At 35.8% G+C, this 25,623-nt stretch overlaps 1 pseudogene; it reads right to left on the minus strand.

Moving 5' to 3' along the window:
- Positions 1-20,895: 20,895 nt before the first annotated feature.
- Positions 20,896-25,559, minus strand: LOC123241628 (annotated as a pseudogene).
- Positions 25,560-25,623: the final 64 nt, after the last annotated feature.

The raw sequence follows: 25,623 nt of genomic DNA on the forward strand, positions 1-25,623 counted from the left end.
ACTCCACCAATGAAAATACAATCAGTCCTGGAAAGAGTGGCCAGAAATATCCTATTAACAGGAAGGAGCCTTCTCTCAATGAATGAAAGAAAATGGAAGGAAAAAGAAAGGAAAAAAGCGTAAGAATCCTATAGATTCCAAGGAAAATTAGCTATAGAGTGGAAATATTAGAGGAATGGATTTGGCTGAGGGAGATAGAAACAAGGGTAAACAGGGAGAGTCATAGGGATTAGGATTTATATAATGGCAGCCTGGGGTTCGAGATCACTAGGATTCAAGGAGTATAATTGAGGTAGGAGTATGTGAATTCTTCCTTAGGTGGGACAGGCTGGAGGGTAAGCCACTAGTGGAGAGTGAACAAGACTGGGTCTTCTCACTAAATGGTTATTGGCAGGATCTCACCAGTTATTGAGTTGGTTGTAGGGTAAAATCATCTCAAAGCTTAGAGTATCTCTGTGAAAAATTGTGGGAATAGTTAACCATTTGCCAGAGATATTGTAGAAGAGGTTCCTGATCACATATAGCTTAAGCTTAGATGACATCTAGTTTCATGATTCTGTGAGAATTTAAATTGTTATTGGTATAACCAAATTTCTTAGTACAAGTACTTCCTGGATGAATAGCAAATATTAAAATGTTAATCATTTGATACTGTTATGATTTTGAGAATTTTCCTCAATGGGGGTCCTTCCTTTTTCCACAACTCATCTATGCCTTCTAATCACAAACAACTTTTGTCTATTTGTAGTTTAGTTGTTTTTCAGTCGTGTCTGAATCTTAGTGACCACAGTTGGTGCTTTCTTGGCAAAGATACTGGAGTACTTTGCTATTTCCTTCTACAGTTCTTTTTATAAATGAGGATACTGAGACAGAATTAAATGATGTGCCCAGGGTCACATACCAGTAAGTATCTAAAGCTGGATTTGAACTCAGGTTTTCCTGACTCCAGACCCAGCATTCTATCCACTGTACCACTGTCGACATGGAATCTAGAAGTCCTGAAACTTGTAGCCTAGAAGGATTAAATGAACCCCAGTTTGCTTAGCTTAAAGGTGAAAGCCCCAGGTTTGACCTTGTCACTTGAGAGTTCCTCCCTGAGAGTCCAACTTCACTAGTCTCAGACTAACAATAGACTTTATTTTGAGCTTGAGTGGGGATGATCATTCCCATCAGGGCCAAGTCCAAGCCAAGTGACTCTTTAGCAGGAGATTGTAAACTGAAGGTCCCTAGTTCGACCCTCAGAAGGATGGTGTGATATACTGGGAAAGGCTTCTGGAGATGAGAAGACTCACTGGGCTTGGGCTTGGGCTTGGGCTTGATGGGAATGATCATCCCCACTCAAGCTCAAAATAAGGTCTATTGTTAGTCTGAGACTTGTGAAGTTGGACTCTCCCTCAGGGAGGAACTCTCATGTGACAAGGTCAAAGCTGGGGCTTTCACTTTTAAGCTAAGCAAACTGGGGTTCATCAAATCTTTCTAGGTTACAAGTTTGGGGGCTTCTAGATTCCACATCAATACCACCCACCTGCCCTTTTTGTCTATGTTCTTCCATAAATCACTGTAGAGTAGCTATGGCTTACAGCAGCTAGATGGATGTGTGGGTAGTGTACTAGACCTTGAGTCAAGAAGATCTAAGTTCAAATATAGACATCTACTAGCTGTCTGACCCTAAGGCAAGTCATTTAACCCTGGTATGACTAGATTTTCTTATCTGTAAAATGAGGTTAATAAATAATATCACCTACCTTACAGGACTGTTGGAAAAATAAAATGAGATTTGCAAAGTACTTTGTAAATCCTAAAGTGTTATATAAATGCTAGTTATTGTTATTGTTATCTTAAATTTTTCAGATAAATTTTTTTTCAGATCTTCATTTTTTAGAATTTTTTCAGGATGGTTTTTTCCAACCCTTCATGTCCTTTTTGCAGTTTTTTATGATAATGTCATCACTGGTTATATATTGTAGCCTATTCACACCTACCAGATAGTTTTCTATTGTCTTTTGGATCAGCTACAATTTTGATGCTGCTGAATTCATGATGTCTTTTGATTCATTACCCCAGTGATAACTCTATAGCATCATTAAATATTACAGTAACATCCCACCCTCAATTCATAACAAAATAGGAAATAGATTTCAAAGGCCATTATTAAATGAAGGACTGTCCATCAAGGGTTGTCCAATTGGGGAATGGCTGAACAAGTTGTGATAGTTGTGATATATGATTATAATGGAATAGTAAGAAATGACAAACAAGATGATTTAGGGAAAGCTAGAAAGACATGAACTGATGCAAAGCAAAGTGAACAAAATCAGAAGAACATTGTACACAATGATAGCAATATTTCTTGATGAACAACTGTGAATGACCTAGTTATTCTCAGCAATGAAATAATCTAAAACAATCCCAGAGAATCATGATGAAAAATGCCAACTGCCTTCTGAGAAAGAACTGATAGTCTGAATGAAGACCAAAACAAACCATATTTCACTTTCTTTCTCGATTTTTAATAAGTTCTCTTCCACAAAATGACTAAAATGCAAAAAACGTTTTATATGATTGCACATGTAAAATCTGTATCAGATTGATTACTATATCAGAGAGGGAATAGAGAGGGAATGAAGGAGGGAAGATGGGAATTTAAAACAAAAAAAAATTGTAATGAATATTAAAAAATTGTTTTTCATGTAATTTGGGGAAAATAAAATATTTTTTAAAAGAAAGTCTATTACTATATACAACATTTTAAGAGAAAGCAGTTACATTACTTGTTAATGTAATGCACATTATGAACTAAGATAAAAATGACTCCTAATAAGTAAAATTAGCTGCTAATGACAAATTATAATTCACAGTAGCCTCTCACATTAAAATGTATCACAAGCATAAAAGTCTTATAATATAAAAGAATTAGTTGCTAAATGAAGTTGAAGAAATCTCAATTTCTTGAGCTCTTTGTTTAGAAGTCATTTTATCATCTTAGACTAGATTCCCTCTATTTATAAGACTTTGGAAACCATCAGGGAAGAATAGTGTTCTGGAGATTTTTCTACAAAAAGCACCCCCAACATATAATGTCTGGGTTTTTGCAAATTTTGAATCAGTGATATACACTTGATAGCATTTAACTATTTCTTCCTGGAAACCTAGGAAATATCCAGTCCCATTACTGATCTGATAGAACCTTTCTCAATCTCCAAGATCACATAAGGTAACCTAAGGAAGCAGTGCAGTAGAAAAGTATTAGTAGGAGAATGTAAAAGCCTGTGACAAAATTAAAACCTTGAATATAACTAGAAGAACTATCCATCCATGGAATGGGCATATTAATGTAAATGAATTGAGTTAGAAATTAATGAGGTTTATTATTAATTGAACTGATTCTTATAATCTGATAAAAATCACATAGCATTTTCCTTTTGTTGATGTATATACTGCTTGAATGAATGCCATTAAGACTTTGGAGTAGCAAGATTGAAAAAATATAATACTTAACTACATTCAGGCCATATGAAAGATGTGACAAGTATGGACTTTGTCACTTGGTAAGGCAATTGGAATAAGTTTTGTTAAGTGGTGCCTGGACTTGGAAATGGGGAAAAGGACAAGGACCCTTTTTGGGGAGGGCATTTTTGAATTTCTTGCCATTGTTGACTAGACAAATATCATTGTATTACAAAACACATAAAAATGGAAGACTATAAGTGTCATCTTTAAATCTAGTACCAAATAATGATATTGTACTTGACAAAACTACTTATGAAAAACCACGCATTTAAAAAATTATGTGTGCTCATTGGTATAGATTTGTGCCTACTCTAGCATCATGTTATTAAATGGTGTTAGTGATAAAGTATAAGTAAAAATGATCAACTCCAAAAAATATACATAGTAATATATATGTGTGTGTATGTGTGTATATATGTGTACACAGAGGTAATTCTCAAATTTGACATACTTTAAAATAAAATAAAAATCCAGCCTACACTTCCTCACTTAAATGGTTTATCCCTCTTTGATTTTTCTCTCCCTCACCCTGTTACCTCCAACCAAAGTCCCACTTGAGGATGCCTTTCCCATTTCTCTTTAATCTTAGTGCTTTCTCTCTGTTGGTCACCTCAAATTTATCCTGTTTGTCCATAATTACTGGCATGTCATCTTCATTATTAGACTGTGAGTTCCTTGAGAACAAAGACTGTCTTTTGCCTCTCTTGTATCCCTAGGGCTTAGCATAGATTCTGGCACTTAGGAAGTGTCTAAAAATTGTTTATTGACTAACTGACCCATGAACATGGGCACAATCAGATTCGTCTCCATTTAGGCTACATTTATAGAAGTGCAGCATCCTCCTATCAATTGAAGAATAGCTGAATAAGTTGTGATGATGCTATTACATTTACTCTACCAGACCAATGCCTATATGTTTAATGTTTGTTTTGAGGGCAGCTAAGTGACTAGTGGATAGAGAACCAGATCTGAAGTCAGGAAGACTATAAGTACTTCCAGTGTTCAAAGCCAGCCTTAGAGACTTCCTAGTTGCATGACCTTGGACAAGTCACTTAATCCTGTTTGTCTCTCTTGTCATCTATAAAATGAGTTAGAGATGGTTCCAAGTCTAGTACTCTATCTGTAGGATATATATTTGGCCAATAGATGATGCCACGTTCACCCCAAACCAGATCAATGGCTATATCAGATGCTAATTAATAATGCTTTCATGGACTTTTCCAATGAATAGCATATGCCAACTGCTCCCTATACTTATTACAAATACTTAAGCAACACCCTTCTCTTGTTTCCCTATACATTCCTGACCCCACAAGGTAGGAGCAATTGGCTGTAGGTTCTATAAAGATCTAGAAATCTGGTCTAATATATGCTAAAAAATCACTAAAATGGGAAACTCTCATCCACTCAAATTTAAGGAAACTTCTTGTTCTTGATCAAGTGGCCTCATTTATAGAATAGATGATCTATTAGATCATCTATTCTATAATGACCTATAATGATTCTATAATGATCATCAATAGATGATCAAAGTAACCTCATTTATAGAATATAGATGATCAATGGCCTTATGGTTTGTTAAAACTCATTAACTCTGAGAAGTGTGGCATAGTGAAGAGCACTCCCTAAAGACAAGAAAACCTGGGTCCAAGTTACATCTCTGTAGTATACAAATTGAGGGATACTGGGCTAGTTACTTGACCCTTCAATGCTCAAGCCACTGTTCAAGACAATGAATTTCATAAAAGAGTTGATATGCATTGATAGAGGGAGTTTCTTCACCAAATTCCTATAGCATAAAACTAAAGGCTCAGTCCCTATCCCCTATTCTCTAACTCTAGAGAAGCTTCCAAATAGCATAACAAAAAACAACTTCACGCAATTGTGAAAGCACATTAAAAACCTCATTTTTGATTTTTTTTTTATTAATGATACCTGTAAAACCCAGTGGAATTGCTCCTTGGCTATAGGAGAAGGGAGGGAGAGAACATGAATCATATAACCACGGAAAATATTCTAAATTAATTCATTAGATAAATAAAAATTAAAAAACCTCCATTTTAGTTCATCTAGAAATATTAAGAAATAACAGGTTTTTAGTCAAAAAACTCTTTCTAGGCTTCTTTGTTTGAAGATGGGTTAGGAGAAGACAAAATGGCATTTCATAAGGAAATGGATTAAGGATAGAAACTAAAGTTTTAACAAAAATGTGACTCTCATCTACTTTAGCACATTCCCTACCCTTGAAGAGATAGCATTATTGAGGTTGGTCTCTTTGAACATCCTACTGAATAAATTAGTACTATGACCTTTATTCAATGAGTCCTTTTGAGAAAAAAAATTAAGAGATGCATTTGTTTATTTCACAAGTACCCTTGAGTGGAAAGGTCAGGAAAAAACTGAATAGTTACTATTATTTCAAAAAATTAATCCCCAAACTGTATTTTAACATATTATGATCTTTTCTTTATTCAGGATTCCTATTAATGTTATCTCAAATCATCTCGAGGTAGAGAGACATATGTATCAGGGCATGATTGTAAAGCATGGATAGTAGATTATGGGAGACCTCCCACTTCCTCTCCTTAAGAAGGGATCTAGGGCAGCTTCTCATCATCTCCCCACCTTTTCAGGCTCTTTTTAGGTTTTGTCTTTCCTCTTTAGATTGTAAGCTTCTTGAAGGCAGTAACTTTTTTGCCTTTATATTCTCAGGCTCAGTACAGCATTTGGTACATACTAGGTGCTTAATAAATGTTTATTTACTGAAGGACAGGGGAGTTATACCATTTTACATATCTCAATAGGCCAGAAGTGACTTAGGCATTAGATAAATAAAATTATTTCTGGCAGTCTCATGCCTAAATAGAGTACTATCAAGTTCTATTATAATATATGTTTTAAACACGAATTTATTCCACATCAATTGATATATTAGGGAACATTTTGAGCCTAACTCAATTTTGAATTTGCTTCTGTGAGATTTCTTCCTGAGAAACATTGAGAGAACTCAGAAAACTGCACTACTTCCCAATAACTCACAAATTGCAACTCTTCTGAAATCCACTTCAACAAGCAAATTTGAGATCATTGTCAAAGTGTATTGACATTTATTGTACATCTTTTATATTTTTAAATCCTTACCTTCTGCCTTAAGATAAATACTGAGTGTCAGTTCCAAGGCAGAAGAGTGGTAAGGGCTAGACAGTGCGAGTTAAGTGACTTGCCCAGGTTCACACAGCTAGGAAACATCTGCAGTCAATTTGAATGAAGGACCTTCCATCTCTGGGCTCTGGGCCTGGCTCTCAATCCACTGAGCCACCTGACTGACCTTATTGTACATCTTTTAATGTACATTGTATGGTACTGCATTGCATTGTATTGTATTATATCTTCTGATGCACGTTCTGATGGAGTAGTAGCTCTGGTTGGCCACCTAGTCCTTACTACAATTTCTAATAGGAAAAGACGACAGAAATAGGAGTTTCAGCTGCAAGTCAGGTGGAAAGGTCCAATGGTCTTTATGATACTTCTTTTTTGTCTTTTTCTCCAATAATAGTTTATTGAATTTTTTCCCCAATAACATGTAGAGACAATTTTTGACATTTGTTTTCTGACATTTTGTGATCCAAATTCTTTCCCTCCTTCTTTTTCCTTCTTCCTCCCCTCAACAACAAACATTGTGATATCAGTTATACAAGTATTATCTTGCAACACATAAGGCCATATTCATCATGTCATGAAAGAAGGCACATATAACACATACAAGAAAAAACTCATGAAGAAAATAAAGTGAAAATGGTATTCTTTGATCTACATTCGGACTCCATCAGTTCCTTCTCTGGTATTATATAGCATTTTTCATCATGAGTCCTTGGAGCTGTCTTGGATCACTGCATTGCTGGTAATAGTTAGGTCATTCATAGTTGATGATCATACAGTATTGATGTTACTGTGTACAAGATTCTCCTGGTTCTGCTCGCTTCACTTTGTATCATTTCTCATAAATTTTTCTACATTTTTCTGAAAACACCCTGTTTGTCATTTCTTATGGCACCATTTCTTATTTCTTGTATATTCTATCACACAATATACCACAACTTGGTTCACCCATTCCCCTATTAATGGACATCTCAGTTTTTAATTCTTTGCTGCCACAAAAAGAGCTTGCTATACATATTTTTATATAAATGGGTCATTTCCCCCTTTCTTTGATCTTTTTGACATACAAATCTAGTAATTGCATTGCTAGGTCAACATTTTATAACCTTTTATAAAGAGCATAGTTTTATAGCCCTTTGGTCATGGTTCCAAGTTGCTCTCCAGAATGGCTGGATCATTTCACAACTCCAACAGTGTATTAGTGTCCCAATTTCTCCGTATCCCCTCCAACATTTGTCATTTTCCTTTTTTGTCATATTAGCCAATCTCATTAGTATGAGGGTACTGCCTTTTCTTAATGTCATTTCCATTATATCTCTTCCTAATGCTGAACCATCTGACAATGCCAAGGACTTTGGTAGTAAGAACTTTCTTATCCAGCCATACCACTGCTGGGTTTATACCCCAAAGACATAATAAGGAAAAAGACATGTACAAAAATATTTATAGCCGCGCTCTTTGTGGTGGCAAAAAATTGGGAAATGAAGGAATGTCCTTTGATTGGGTAATGGCTGAACAAATTGTGGTATCTGTTGGTGATGGAATACTATTGTGCTCAAAGGAATAATGAACTGGAGGAATTCCACGTGAACTGGAATGACCTCCAGGAATTGATGCGGAGTGAAAAGAGCAGAACCAGGAGAACATTGTACACAGAGACTGATACACTGTGGTACAATAGAATGTAATGGGCTTCTCTACTAGCAGCAATGCAATGATCCAAGACAATTCTGAGGGACTTATGAGAAAGAATGCTATTCACATCCAGACAAAGAACTGTGGGAGTAGAAACAAAGAAGAAAAACAACTGCTTGGTCACATGGTTTGATGAGGATGTGATTAGGAATATAGACTCTAAACAATCACCCTAGTGCAAATATCAATAATATGGAAATAGGTCTTGATCAATGAAAGTGCTTTTCTAAATGTTAAGTAACTATATATATATATATATATATATATATATATGTATATGTAGTATATATATATGTAGTATATATATGTAAGCTATTTCTGTTACACTGCAAAATATTTTCACAAAATGTTATCATATTTCATCTTTACAGCAACATGCAGGATAGGGAGGAATACAAGGTATAAGGAATAACTTTTAGGTGCTCTGGAGAACAAAAACACCAAATTCCTACTCCTTGGTTTGAAACAAATCTGTAGATTTTGCAATAACTTTAATTTTAAATAATTAAAACTGTCTTGTTTCTCTTCTGTGATCTCCTCTATCTCTTATCTGATCATGATCTATCCATCAAAAAGTTTAATATCTTCCTTTCTCCTCTACTTTATTATGCCACCTTTNATATAATATATATATGTATATATATATGTATATGTAGTATATATATGTAGTATATATATGTAAGCTATTTCTGTTACACTGCAAAATATTTTCACAAAATGTTATCATATTTCATCTTTACAGCAACATGCAGGATAGGGAGGAATACAAGGTATAAGGAATAACTTTTAGGTGCTCTGGAGAACAAAAACACCAAATTCCTACTCCTTGGTTTGAAACAAATCTGTAGATTTTGCAATAACTTTAATGTTAAATAATTAAAACTGTCTTGTTTCTCTTCTGTGATCTCCTCTATCTCTTATCTGATCATGATCTATCCATCAAAAAGTTTAATATCTTCCTTTCTCCTCTACTTTATTATGCCACCTTTTATGTCTAAACCATATACATATGAGTATATGATGTGAGATATTGATCTACACTTAGTTTCCAGTTTTCCTAATATGTGTAATCTTGAGAATGGAAAATTGATTCACTTTTTTCAGCTTCATCCTTATCCACCCAGAACTTCTGAGGGTCCTCACCTAACAGTAAGGATAAGGGGGCTGCCTATGGACAAATCTCTTCACACATGCCTTACTCATCTATGGTGGCTGTGGAAGGATGGAGTTTAGTTGTTGTGCAAACCCTCACAGACTTTATGGTGAGCAGAAGGGGGACAGGGGAGATGCAGAGAGACAGAGACAGACAGAGACAGAGTGACAAAAGAAGAGAGACAGAGAGAGAAAGAAAAGGAGAGACAGAGAGAGAAAGTTTGGTAAAGCTGGTAATGTAATGATATCCAAAAAGAAACTAGAGACTTCTTCTAAAAAACAGGCATGCTTGAGAAAATATATTTATGGCAATCATTCCAAGTCACATTTTTTGCATCTTATAAAATTTTCAGTTTTGTTTTGATGCTTTGAGCCCATCAGAACATAGATATTGGCACAACTAGTGGTACTAGTACTCTGTTTAATACCTGCTTCTAGAGTTTAAAATTTAAAAGGAATATAAAATGGAACCAATTGAGATAGGCAAAACAACAATAACAATTAGAAGAAAACAATCTGCTGTATCTCTTCAGGTTGTCTGTTTTTGTCCTGCAACTTAAGATTTAATTGCCCTTCTCATTACTTCAGCTTGCCTAGCTGAAGAAATCATTAATCCTCAGGTCTCAGAAGGCAGCGATTTTAGTCACTGCTCATTGGCATCCAGAAAAAATTCATTTTTCTCAGCTGTAAACTACTCCCTGTCACTGATCCTCTTGCTCTTCAAGTTTTCAATTCATAGTTCCCTACTCTTCTTTATCCTAAAACAAGAATCCGATAGAAATTATTTTTATTGAGATCAACCAGCATTTCTTGAACACAAAAAACTGGAAATGATGCAGTTACCAAGTGAAAGAATGTGGGGAAAAACAAAAAAGGGCCCAGAACTGAGTGTCAGAGGAGAGTCACAATTAGTAGGTATAATATTTAGTAAATGACACCGAGAAGGGCAGACAGGTAGACAGAAAATCAAGAGAAAAATGAATGAAAACCCAGAAAAAAGAAAGAATATAGAGAAAATGGACAAATACTTAAAACTCTTTTTTATATATGTCCAAAACAGAAGTCATTTTCTTCTTTCCCCCAAACCCACCAATTACCCCTTCTCTGTTGAGAATACTACTATCCTTCCAATCACCCAAATTTGAAACCTCAGCATTATCGTCACCTCCTTACTCTTACTATCTTTTTGTGTGCCATCAAATTCTTTGAGCGCAGCAAGTAGGACTTTGTATTTTTTCCCCCAACCTTCTTGTCAGGGGCTTTCACCACATAAAAGACTCAGGTTGACCTTGGGAAATTTCTCATGTCTCTTGTCTCAAAGCCCCCACTCAGAAAATCAATGTGCTGATGCCAGTTCTCCTTGCAAGCTCACTATTTGGAAAATTAAATGTAATATGGGTAAGGATTACCTTACCCTTAATGGGAACTTTCAAATGCAGCTTCAGGTCCACAGTGATGAGGGCCTGCTGTTCATTGGAGAAAGACTGTGCTTCCCATGGAGCCTTTTATTTAGATGCAGGCATCACATCAGGTGGCATGAACTTGGAGGGGAAAAAAAAGAGAGAAAAAAGGAAGAGAGAGAAAAACAATGCGGAGAAAAGGAGACAGGAAGCAACAAGGAGAAGGGTCTATGCTTGGGGAAGTCTAGGGTGTTTCTGAAGTGCCAGGAGACAGAGAAGGAAGCTTAGGACTCTGGTCAGGATGGAGAGGCAAAAGGAGAGGGGCTACCTCAGTATCCCCAAAACCAGGAGTCCCTGGAAGAATTCCAATGATGCCAGAGCCAAGCCATGAAGTTTCAGCAGGTTCAAGCCTATCCTAAAAATGTAACAGATCTCTATTCTTTTTTTCCCTCATAAAAGACTTTTATTCATTTATATATTTGTTCATTCATTCATTTTTATTGTCATGCAAAACACACTTCCATATTAGTCACTGTTGTAAGAGCACACTCATACCTAACCAAAAACCCCAAATAAAACCATGAATTCATTGATGTGAAAGATGACTCCACCAATTCTTTTTCTGGAGGTGGATAGCATTCCCCATCATAAATCTTTCAGAATTGTCTCAGATTGTCACATTGCTGAGAGTAGCCAAGTTTTCACAGATAATCATTGTTCAGTATTGCTGTTATAATGTATAATGTTTTCCTGGTTCTACTTATTTTGTTCTGCATCAGTTCCCACAGATCTTTCTAGCTTTTTCTGAAATCATCTTGCTTATCGTTTCTTATGGCACAAGGGTATTCCGTCACCAACATGTACCACAAATTGTTCCACCATTCTCCAATGAATGGACATCTCCTTGATTTCTAGTTCCTTGCCACCACAAAAAAACAGATCTTTGTTCTAATGTTAATAATGATATTGATAGGTAACTACATGCCAAGTTAAGTGATTTGCCCAGGATCACACAGCAATCATGTGTCTGAAAACAAATTTCAACACTAATTGACCTGATTCCAGGCCCTTTGCATCACTATTCTACTAGTAAGAGAATAGAGAATCAATTGGGTTTCCCTATTCCTTCATAAGTTTTCTCAAGGAAATTTCTATCTGATCCCCACTTTAGTAAAGTATATGAGGTTATACCCATTTTTGTATGGGGAAGAGGTTCTTACTTTTTATACTACTTTAACATATTTGTTTAATGCTTTTGCCGTTGAACTGACATCTTTTATAGTGAGGTGGCACAGTAGTTAGAGAACACAGCCTAGAGTTAGGAAGACTTCTCCTCCTGAATTTAAAACTGACTTCAAACACTTACTAACTGTGTGATCCCTGGCAAGTCATTTAATTCTGTTGCTTCAGTTTCCTCATCTGAAAAATGAGCTGGAGAAGGAAATGGCAAAGCACTCTAATAGCTTTTCCAAGAAAACCCTAAATAGGGTCATAAAGAGTCTGACACATCTGAAAAGACAGAACAACAATACAATATCTCTTATTGGTCACCTCACCAGGTCTTACTAAATGGGAATACCAGCTGCGCTTTGCATAATTACTCCAAAAAGCAATACTAAACCTAGGAAAATAGCAAGGGGCTCCAGAATCAAAATTCTGAGAGATCTCCAAGGTCTGTGTTATATGACAAAATTTTACTGACAAGTTAGAGAAAATAAAGTGGAATTCTCAACATGGGTCTTGGAAAATAAAAACATCCTCTGGGAATCAACTGGCTCCAAAATATGTAGTATCTGGCTTGACTAGGCAAGGTTCCCAACAAGAGTCATATCCTACAGGTACTCCAAGGCCCCAGAATATGAGGCATTTCCCCTAGTTTCCCAAGGAGAATTAAACATCTCCATTGTGGCTTCTCCTGCCTTTCTATATAATTACCAGTCAGAATCCCATCAATGTCCATTGTCCTTCAGCCCTGATTTGTCACTGGGTCCCATTTTCAATCATTACAGAAGGAAAAATCTACAGAATGTGTAATGCACCTGAGACCTGCCTAGATTACCCACTTTTTGATAACAAATGTTCCAGTCTAATAAGTGGACACAGTTCTCCCTGACGCACTGGTGAGGAGCTACCTGAATAGGAACTTCTACACACAGAGGCTATTTCCCTTTGCTGCCCAATCTGCCAACCCCGGGCTCACGAAAACTTAGCAAATTCCTTCTCTAAGCATCAACCCTCAGTTTATGTATGGTAAATACAAATCTGAAAGGAGTGATAGGAAAAGGTTCAAACATCCAAGTGAGAATTAGTCACCCTTCTCACCCTTTCTTTGTCTGTTTTCCTCTCTTCTCTTTACCCTTTGAAATCAGTTCTCCCAAATCTAGGGTTCATATCAGACTATTCCCGGCTTTCTTCTCATTCTCCATCATGTCATTTTCTATAGAAGTTCCAATCATTTCTTTTCCTCTCATCTTTTATCTTAGAATCAATGCTATGCAGGGCATTGGTTCCAAATCAGAAGAACAGTAAGGATGAGGCAATGGGGGTTAAGGGACTTGCTTTTAGGGTCACACAGCTAGGAGTTATCTCAGGGTGAATTAGAACCCCAAGTGTGTGTGTGTGTGTGAGATAATCAGACAGGATGTAATTTATCTTTGTTCCTCTATCTTTTTAAGTATGAAATTATTAGGAAGCTAATAAATGTATTAGCTGTGGTTCTGCTTTTGGCATAGAGTACATTCTAGCAGATGCCCATGTAATTAAAATAATTCCTCTATGATAGTCTTCTTAACTTTAGACAATGAGATATTCCCTGAACATTTTGTACATTTCTTCTTTTTTTCTGCCCAGGTAAAATATTCTGATGATAATATCACTTCTGTTTTTGCTTCTTCCCCAGGTTTCTCTCATCTGGAGCCTGATTTTTCCTCACATGAGTATCTTATTACTAGGCAATGTTATTCCAACTCTACCATCCCTACCCTTTTATATATCTTGTTTCTATTGAAAAAGCAGACTACTCTAGAACCATGTTCTCATAATGGTAATATCTCATACAATCTGAAATTTTATCTCTTTACATTAATATCTCTAGTTCATCCTTCTTGTTGACCTGTATTTGGTATATTTGTGAATAGACAATTGAAGTCATAAGATTATTATCAGTTCATTTCTTGAATTTTGGTTTTTATGGACTTTTGGACACTTCTGTGCTTAGTATCTTGATATCTCTGATTCCTATTAAGAACTAACTGTATTGCAAGCCATAGCATTTCTTTCTATTCTAATAGGCACCTTATGGGAATAATTATGATAATATTAAAGAAATGGAATGTAATTTCAAAGACCCCTAGGAATATACTTAAGACCAAAATAAAGCCACTGTCACTGACCCAGTGATGTACAAATTCCCACCATTTGAAATTTATTTCTTTGACTTAAAATTTTGTCTTTCCCTTATAATATAAACATTGTGGAATTTTAGCAGTTGTTTACCACTTATTGTGTGAGAATCTATCAAATCCTTTCTGGAGACCAAATTATTGAAGGAAGTTACAAAGTATGAGTATACCAGGCAACTAGGTGCAAATTAAAAAAAGAAAATTTATTTTGGCAGAGTAAGTTATTACTAGAGGGGAGAAAGGGCACAGAAAGAAAAGTCTGATTTCACCTTTTTTTTTTTTACAATCTTCCTTGTCTGAAAGATGATTTTTACAGGCAAAAATGCTTTTATCCTTAAGGAGCAAGGCATAAAAGTGTCCTTTGTTGGCAATTCTTGAATCAGTTAAGAGTTCTCTCCAACTGAAAGAAATTCTATTTTAAGGGAATAAACTTCAACAGATCTGCCAGCATCTCTATAGTGATCTTATCAAATACATTTGTGGAACCAACATATTTGGTTCATGAGTTGGACCCAAATATATTAAGAGAGTGTATTTTGAAAAAAATACAATATACATTTAAGAAATATACTTTGTGAGAGAAATGGTATTTTAAAAAAACACAAATCAAGAAAAGCAGCTGAATCAAATCAAGTACAAACTAAAAAATCCATAGCGAAGGGGACACATTTTTAAATGCACTTAACTGGTTTTACGTTATCTGAAAGAAAAAAAAATTCAAAAAAACAAAAAAGATAACAGTGTCCTCACAAAAAGAAATGGATGTCCTATAGACATCTCAAAACATGTCCAAAAATGAACTAATTACTTCCCCCCTTATCCAGTCCCCCAAACATCCCTCTTCTTAACTTTGTTAAGAGTATCACCATCCTCCTAGTCATGCAAGCTCACAACCTGGGTGTCAACCTCAACTCTTCATTCTCTTACTGCTCCATCTCCAACCAATCAATAGTCAAGCCCTGTTCCGTTCAAATATTTCATACTGGTGGCCTCTCTCCTTTGACATGTTACCACCTTGGTTCAAGCCTTCATTACCTCACACCGGGAGTATTATAATAGCCTTCTGATTTATTTCCCTCCTTCATCTCTCCCTACTCCAATCCATCTTCCACCCATCCATCAAACTGACCCTCCTAAAGCCCAGGTCTCAACCTATCACCTTCCTCCATCCTTCATTCAATAAACTCTAGATGGCAAACCTATGACACGCGTGTCAGCACTGACTACATAGCTATTTTCGATGACACGTGGCTGCATACAGAGAACTATGGGGCCATATGCTGAGGATGAAACATTTGCTGTAGTGTAGTGTAGACTCTTTGTACACTACAGATGACAATTCTACCTATATTAATTTACTTATTTTGACTTATTAAATACAGTTATGTGTTACAATTATATATTTTTGTTATTTAAACTATAAATATCTCAAAATTATGTTGTTTTTTTTCTCAAAGTGACACACCACCCGAGTTCTGCTCGGTTTTTTGGCAAATTTTGACACACCAAGCTCAAAAGGTTGCCCATCACTGTTCTATCAGAAACCTTTCCTGATCCTCCTTAATACTAGAGCCTTTCTTCTGTTGATTTTCTCCCATTTATTCTGCATACATCTAGTTTGTACATAATTGTTTGCATCTCCCATCACACAGTGAGTTTTTTGACAGAAGGGCAGGTTTTTTCCTCCCATTTCTTTGTATCCCTAGCACTCAGCAGAGTACCTGGCATATAGAATGTGCTTAATCAAAGCTTGTTGACTTGTCCTACCACAATTTTACGAAGTCATTCATTTGTTCACTCATTCATCACATGCTGACATGTCAGCATGGTCTATATATGTGTATAAAATTCTATCTCCACTATTACCTCAGGTGTATAATTCTTAGCAATAAAATAGAAGCTATGGGCATCTAAATGGCTCAGTGAATAGAAAGTCAGGCCAGGAGATAGGATGTCCTGGGTCTAAAATACTTCCTAGTTGTATGACCCTGGACGAGTCATTGAACACCAATTGCCTAGTCTGAACCACTTTTCAGTTCTAAGGATAAAAAAAATGAAAGAAGGAAAGGAAGGAAGGAAATAAAGGTTGGAATTCCTTACCTTTTTTGAACTTATCTCATGTAAAATAAAACCTCAATACAAAATATACTACTGACCAATTTGATTAGATAACAATTCTACATTTAACAAAAACAGAAATATCTCCCTTAAGGAAGAAATCCAAAATATTCAGTTGTGCTTTGCTGTCAAAAGGAAAGGAGAGTGGTATTCTGAAGAGGAAATCTGAAGAGTATTAAAATTGAGTTATTCATTAGAAGAGGCTTTTGTGAACTTGTTATAGGTTCTTCATTAGCAGAAGGTTTTTTAAGAGAGTTTAAAGAGCTTTTTAATGCAAAATGAATAATTCATCTTGTTTCCATATTTTCTAAACATCTGACATCATTCATGAAATAAACAGACATAAAATCATTACTTGTTTCCAGTTTATCCAAAGATTTAAGCAGCACTTCTGTATGAATCAGAAATTTCAGCAATTCATTTATTATCATTTCCTTTTGTTTCCTACAAATGTAAGCTCAGACACAAAACCCATTTTATTACTGTGTGTAAACATGCTTGATTAACTCCTAACTTACTCAAAGTTTACAAGGCAATCTTGGTCTATTTGTAAATTACTTGTTAACAGTCTCAGCAGCCTTTGACAAAGACCAGATTTCAGTGAAAACAATACAAATGCAGAGAAAGAATCTTAATCTCCCTTAAACACTAAATGGCCCTGGGGCTAACCCCTTTGAATGATTCACTCCAGGCTGCTTGAAAGTCTCTTCGGAGGTGAAGACTTTGCACTTCCTCTGGCTTGGTCAGAAGTCAATATTCACACAAACTTGTGCTGTGTAGAGCCTTTATCCACCCCACCCCCCCTCAAGCCAGCCACACACTCTACCCCAACAATGTGAGTAATGGATTCCATATCCTGAAAGGAACAGTTCAAATAGCCAATCAGTGAGAACATCAGTATGAGACAATTGAAAAACTAATGAGGTGAAAAACTCTTCAATCGTTGAAGAGGGAAGGGGAAAAAAAAAATTACTCCATCACCATAGAAACCATTATAGCCAAAATGATTCCTATTCCACAGGCCCACATCAATTCTTTGGTAATAGGAAGGAACAGGAAGAAAAGAATATATCTCTTAGAATCCCAGGATGTAGAGATGGGAAGGCACCTTCAAGGGATCATCTAGGCTAGACCAGCTTTCAGTCTTCTATTCTGATCAGAGGCATTTTGATTTCCAAATTGGTAGGAGGAAGAAAGAGGAATGATATTCCCATATATGTCAGAGGCTTCTAAGTCATGCTTCTGAATTCTTCAAATGCCTCTTCAAGACATGGCCATACCAGAACAACAGTTTGTTTATGGACTGGCCCATCTGAACTCTTAAGATAGCTAGGAGGAGAAATGGATAGAGCACTGGGTCTGGAGTCAGGATAAACCCAAGTTCAAATTTGGCCTTAAAGTGTGTGACTCTGGGCAAGCCTCTTAATCATGTTTGCCTCTATTTTCCTCATCTGTAAAATGAACTGAAGAAGGAAATTGCAAATCTCTCCAGAATCTTTACCAAGAAAACTCTAAATGGGATCACAAAGAGTCAAACAGGACTGAAAAGAATGGAACAGTAAAAATCTGAACCCTAAGGGGCAGTTATGGTGTGGAAGGGAAAAACAAAACAAAACAAAACAAAACCTGTTAGAAACCAGTGTTTAAACATGGCAGATAAAGATTCTATCATGAATTGAAACACTCCATTGGTACCAAGCCAGAGAAAGGACAGAACAGGACAGAAAGACTCACAATAGCCACCTCTACTTCCAGACACACACACACACACACACACACCCCCAGTTGGAATCATAGATCAATGAAACTTACTTCCTCAGATTCCTTTAAAGAATACTGCATTGTTGTTAGTTGGGCAATGACTCAAGGAGGTTGCACCAGATGGTGTTAAAAAACATGCTTAAATGCATGCAATTAACTCATCACCAAGAGGAATGGGTGGGACTGCCCCTCCCCACTTTTCACACAAACTGATCAGACTGCCATTTTGTGATTTTTTCCTCCTTCAAAACTAACTGTGCTTACAAAATGTTTTTTATTAAAATCTTAATATTTAATATCAACAACTATCTAGACTCATCTAGTGACTACATCTAAATTAATTTCACTATATATGGTGTCATTGCACGATTTCAAACATCCCTTCAAGTTAGAATTCTTTTTTGTTTCAGTAGCATTTCCTTTTCCCTCATGATCCTAGTTAGCATGTACTCCAATATTTTAATTCTTCCCTTTTAAATTTTTAATTATTTCATAAAGTTTTTTCCACATTTCCTTTGTAACAGAGCACTGGAAAACAGTTTTGGCAGCAAAAATGAAATCCCTAGCACCTGTCTCTAAGCCCAGGAAGCACTGAAACAGTTCCCACAATGACAAAGGGCAGTCCTGGTAGTTAGGTGATATAGTGGATAGAGTGCTAGGTAGGCCTAGAGTAAAGAAGACTTGAGTTCAAATCTAGACTCAAACATTTACTAGTCATGTAACCCAAGGCAAGTCATTTAACCTGATTGACTCAGGTTCCTAAGCTGCAAAATAGATAACTTACATTGTTGTGAGGATCAAAGGAGATAATTATAAAGAAGCACTAAGTAAGCCCTATATAAATTCTTGTTCTCTTCCCTTCCTGAAGGAGGGAAGAGTAGAAAACTCCTGAGGAGTAAACAACTGGAAGCCACACAGATGGAGCACCTGAGGAACTGTTATTTCTGCCACAATCATGATTTGTGGGGGGAAGAGGAAAGACTAAGCCATATTGATACCACCAGGTGACCATAACCTTCTGACTGAGGAATGATGACATTTTTCCTCTCCCATTTTCATTTACTCTTCCCCTTTAGGGAGATTATTTCTGATACAAAACTTTCATGTTCTTTAAAATGAAATTTGATTTAATTAGTTGGTTTACTTTTTTACATTAATGTACATATAATAATATAACATAATTTATTTTTCCTATTTTCTATTATTGAACATGTAAGTTTCTGGTATTTTTCAGTTTTCCATAATGAAAAGAAAATTCTCACCCTTTTTTTTCCTTAGTACTCATGAGTTTCTTTATAGCTAGGTAGTTTACTAAAACCATTAATTTTCTCAATTAGATTTTCTTGTTTGGTTTGGGTTGTGTTCTTTTCCTGATTCCATTTACATTCCTTTTGGGCCTTTCCCTGGCCCTATGACAGCAAAGCAGGACAGAAAAACAGGCTCATGCATAATACTTGTGATCAAAAGAAAATATACATACTTCATCATATGTAGAAGTTCTTTCTGGGAACATCATATACTTCTATAACTTGAAAAAGCTATTTTTGGGTAGAATACATCATTTGAAAACTGAGTCTAGTATGAGATTTATGCATATGCATGTAGCATGTATATATACAAAACATATTTGTAAGATATACACATACAAAGAAGTGCATCCCATCTATGGTTAATGGGACAAAGTGGTGACTACTTTTGGCTGGAGGGATCCACATTATGAATTCATGTGAATCTTCTCCAAATTCAGCTTCACAGCACTCAAGTTAGGTAGAAATATGAGAATTCTGAATCCCTCTCAGACTTAAGATAGTTGTTTATGGAAAATGTATAATGACTTTCAGACATGGCTAAAAATAAAACGAAGCTGTAGCAATATAAAGCACATCCTCCTAGCTGCTTGGTGCTTTTTATCCACATGATATTTATCAGTATACTCTATCCATAGTCCAAACCTAAAAGATTCGGGCTGACTTCTGTCCATGTTACCAAAGTTTTCAATTCCATCATTTGCTTCACAATTTGTCTCAACTATTCACAAGCTACAATAATGGAGACAGAGAACTAAGGGGTTATCTTGGTAGTCAAACTTTAGCATAGGCTGTGAAAAACTACAAGAGTTCTCTGTCCATAGTGGTCACCCCATAATCAGCACCATTCACATAATTATTTTCTGGTTATTCACATTTAATCCAAACTTGAGTTACATTTTTCACCTGCTTTCAAACTCCTGAACTTGTCCTGAAGAAAATTGATTGAATGCAGCCTGTACACAGAATTAAGGTTAAAAGTTGAAAAACAGCCACTATAATACTGTGGCCCACTCCAGAACACTTCCATCTTTAAGAGCTGTTGAGATCTCTGGGTTTTCAACCAGGATATCTGATGGTTTAAGTGGAGCTTCTTAATGTTTCTGTGAATGCACTTTGTCAAGCTATTGCTGTGGATGCCCTGTGCCTGTTTTCTTAAGGATAACATTTTAAGTTGTATGAAAGAATATACATACATACATACATACATACATACATACATACATACATACAATGAAAGAATGAAAAATCATGCCGGGAGCTGGGGTGGGGGGCGGTGTTGGGGAGGAGGAGGGAGGCAAGGGAAATTAGGAAACAGAGGTGCGAGGAGGAAATATTCTTTGTGGGCGACTTCTCTCAGTCCACTATCCTACTAAGATGCTCGTCTAGTATCTAAACGCCGTTATCTGTCCACACACAGATGCATTCATTGGTGCTCTGCTGGGGAATGTTCATTTTCCTTTTCTGCACTACTAAGAGCGTTGCAGCATACACTGCTGTCGCCAAGAAGCCAAAAACCACTGCACGATTGCTGCTCCGGCTTTATGGTTTAAAGCAGACAATACCATCGAAGCAAGCAATAAAGAAGGCGCTGAGTCCAGTGTTGCCCAAGTCTGTAATATTCCAGTTGAACAGTGTATCCGTGTGCGAAGATTCAGACTGAGCATAAACAGCAAAACTCCAGTGATTATAGAAGCATTACAGTTCACCAAGTCAAAGAAAAGAGTCTCTTACATGTGCAATCAGTGCAAAACTACCTGGGCGAGTTTGAAGCTGCCCAAGTTGTAGCGCAGGTAGTCTAGGTGGCAGCGGACGAGGCCAGCTGCCCACAGCGCTGGCTCCCACCGGCTCCGTGGTGCGCCGATAGGGGTTGCTGGCCCCCCGGAATCATAGAGGTACTCGAGACCTCGTCCCCAAAGTGGTCCAGCTCCTTTCTGCTCTGCTTGTTGGGTGTCCAGGCGGGCAGACTACCCTCCGGGGGAGGGAGCAGGATGCAATTAACTATGATGCTGCTAGTCACTCCCACTGTATTGTAAGGTATCCTTGGTCTCACCTAAGGACCACTGCGCTTTTCTTTATGTGTTGTGACTCCCAGTTTCGAGTTTGAGCTCCCGGAGAGCAACGACTGTCTCACTTCATTTATTCTCTAGGATTTTCTAAACAACAATATGTCAGCATAAGAGTTATTCTAACTAGCATAGACAGCTAGGTGACACACAATGGGTTTGTAATCAGAAAGATTCAAGTTCAAATTCTGCCTCAGACACTTACTAGCTTTGTGAGCCTGGGTCTTATTTTTCCTCATTTGTAAAATGGGGATTAAAATAGTACCTAAAATAGTGGCCAGCTAGGTAGATAAAGTGAATAGAGTGCAAACCTCTAGTGGGGAGGACTTGGGTTCACATGTGGCCTCAGAAACTTCCTAACTGTGTGACCCTGGGGAAGTCACTTAACTCCAATGCCTACCCATTATCACTCTTCTGTCTTAGAACAGATATTAAAGGTGTTTTTTTTTTAAAATAATCATATTAATAGTACCTACCTCATAGAGTGGTTGTGAGGGTTAAATGAAATATCATTTTTACAGCACTTTTCACATCACATTTATATGCTAGTTTATTATGATGTCCTCAGTAAATAGGAATAGTTTTGTGTCTTCCGTTCCTGGTTTTATGCTTTTAATTTCTTCCCCTTGTCTTGCTGCTATAGTTAATTTTCTAGAACTATGCAAAAGAATAGTGGGGGAAAGGGAAAATCTTTGCTTTACCCCTTTATTTATTGTGAAATTTTCCAGTGTTTTTTTCACCGCATATAATATAAGCTTTTGGTTTTAGATAGATAATTTTTTTTGTTGTATTTTCAAAAGCTCCTTCTATGCCTAAGCTTTGTTGAGTTTTTAATATAAATGAGGGTTATAGTTTGTCAAAGACATTTTCTGCTTCTATTGAGAGAATCAGTTACTTTAAAAATTTTATACCCATTTTATTTTATTTTTTTATATGGTTCCCTTCATTCCCTCCCCATCCCCTGAGATGGTAAGCAATTTGATCTGGGTTGTATATATATTATCATCCAGAGCATACTTCCATATTGGTCTTTGGTATAAGAAAATACTCACATAAAATCAAAACCCCTAAATAAAACCATAAATATAATTTAAAATTTCTTTTTAAATTATGATTGGTTATGTATTTGCTTTCCTAACATTGAACCATCTTTGCTTCCCTGGAAATCTAACTTAATAGCAAAAAATTATTTGGAAAAATTGCTATCATCTTTTTTGATAAGATTTTATTTAGAGTTTTAAAAGATCATATTCATTAATGATATTCATCTATACTTCTTTCTCTCTCTTTTTGCTTTCTCCTTCCCTAAGATAATGGAGATAATAATTAAATGCATATGTCTCATAAATGGACTTTAGTAGAATGCTTTCTTTATTGATTTTTGAAAATAATTTGTGCATTATAAGTTTTAGTTGTTTTTGAAAATTTTATAAAATTTACCTATAAATCCATCTAGATAAGTCTATATTTTCCTTTGGTAGTTGTTTCATAGGACATTCAATTTTGTTCTCTGGGACTCAGTAGAATTAAAGGTACAGAATTAATAGGTTTGAGCTCCTTTTAAAAGTAAATAAGCAAATAATAGGGAGAAATATTTAGCAGTACTATAGAAGATAGAACACCAACCTAATTGTACTACTCTCCAACTTGGAAACCACCCCCCTCAAAAAAAACCAAACAAATATGAAGTTTAGAGTTTGAACAGACATTTAGAAAAATTAGATATCCTAGATCTCTGATGATTTACAAGGTAAAAATAAGGAAGTAAATCTATTTCATTGTTGTGCATAGCACCTTTATAAAAATTGACCCTGTCCTATGATATAACTCATTCACAAATGCAGAAAAACTAAATACATTCTTTATGGAGCACAATACAATAAAAAATTATGATGGATAATGTGTTTTGAAAAGATTCACATTTAAATGGAGTCTAAATTAATTGTAATTGATGAATTTTAAAAAATTATAGAAACAAGACATAATTTCCAAAAAAAAGAAAATGGCAAAAATAGGACAGCATACCAAATTTGGGAGATATAACTTAAGTAATCTTAAGAGGAAATTTGATTCCTCTAAATACTTTTTATCAATAAAGTAGAGAAAGGATAGGTCTTTGAATTGACACTTAATTAAAATAAAACCAAGAAAGTAACAAATAAAAAAATATATAGGAATTCTGAACATCAAAGAGGAGATTTTAAAAACTAAAAGAAAAAACTAAGCTATAAATATAATTTTTAACATGAATAAAATAAAGCACTAGCCAGTTGAATTAACAAAAAGAGAAAGAAGTACATTATCCATATTAATAAATGAAACTATTAAATAATTAAAGGGAAACAATAAGAAATGGCTTTGTCTAATTATGGCCAAAAATTGGCAACTTAAATAAAGTGGGTGAATTTTTACAAAAATATAAAATAGTCATATTAACAGTACAAGAAATAGAAAACTTGTGGGAGGTTGTCAAGTTTAGAATTTTAAAAAAAAATTTAAGGTATACTCATATGCAGAAATTCAGCAACCAAAATAGGAAGAATTTGTGTGAAGAATGGTAGAGGAAGAAATAATATTTTATTGGAGAGATTTCAGACTACCTGGATGGGAGAAAGAAATAGATAGTGAATTCAGGAAATAGATTACAATTCTGACAACAGAAGCATTATGTAGCAGTAATGGTGTACTTCAGTTATCAATGTTGAGATCTCTCTGACAAAAACCAAGCAGGTAATAAATTCTTTATAATTTCATCCTCCTAAAGGTGGAGAAAGAAACAAGAGGAAATGGTTTTCTGGTCTGAGTCTTATCAAGAAGGAAGGACTATGCTGAAGTAGAAATAATGGGAACCTTGGGAGGAAGTAGTCACTTCCTCCATCTTTGCCACAAACTAAGAAAATTGTAGAGAGATGGTTTCTTCTACAGACCATTAATTAGAAGTCACCATACTGAAATCAGGGCTTCTACAGCCTATGCTTTCTATACACAATCTTAATCATGTGTGGGCAAATTTTTTATATTGGAAACTGAGGCAAACTGGAATGAAAAGTTCAATAATAAAAAGATGTGGCAAATAATGCCTTAAGTTGGAGTAAAGAAAACTAAATTTAAAGAAATAATTTGATGCTAGATATTAGAGATGAAAGAAATTGATCTGTTTCTCTGAAAGGAAAATGAATGAGGGCATGAAATGAGCAATAACTACACAATCAAGATAAGAAGTCCCAGTCTAGAATTCCCAGCTGAAGAAAATTCCAACTCTAGTTCTGTCTATATACTGACAAAAACAACCCATAAAAAGTGACAATTCAACAGGAAAAATCCAAATAATTTATTTTTTGAATTGACTAGCTGACTCAGTCTCTCTGAAGTATCCTGGGCATACAGATATTTTTCTTGATTCAGTTAAATGATTGTTGGTCCATTTCCCTCACTCGAGGCATTAAAATTCCCTTTCTGAAGTTTCCTAAAAATTTATCACTTCTACACCTGAGGTGAATAAAATCTTTGATGGTTTCTAAACCAAGAGAAAAAAAACTTGACAAGGAAATTAGGCTTAAATAATATTTTTCATTGCTTATAGTTAGTTACAGTTGGGGTTTTTTGTTATTGTTGTTAAGATCATTGTTCTCTTGCCTACAGAATTATAAATAAAATCTCTGGAACCAAATTTCAGATGAACATTTTCCTAATGAAACTATTGGAGACAGTCAGATAATAGGAAGTGGTAATTTACTCTTCCTTTACTCTTGCCTTCCATAACCCAAGTCATCCAGAATCCATCTGGTATGACTGATTGCTCTCACAGCTTGAATAAGATGGAAGTTACCAACTCTAATCCTATTAGTGAGATAGAAGATAACCATTCCTTACCATCTTTTCTGCCACTGGCTCATAAGGTCTTTTGGACCTTGCCATCTGCCCTGCATCTGTGTCCTTTACACCCCTAGCACTGTTATCTGACCTAGTGATACAACCCAAACATCCCATCTTACATTCATGTTACTGTGCTTAGACTTCCAGGCCTTTAAGTAGCCCTGAAGCTGAATTTTTT

The sequence above is a fragment of the Gracilinanus agilis genome, chromosome 3 (assembly GCF_016433145.1).
Source record: "Gracilinanus agilis isolate LMUSP501 chromosome 3, AgileGrace, whole genome shotgun sequence".
Classification (NCBI taxonomy): domain Eukaryota; kingdom Metazoa; phylum Chordata; class Mammalia; order Didelphimorphia; family Didelphidae; genus Gracilinanus; species Gracilinanus agilis.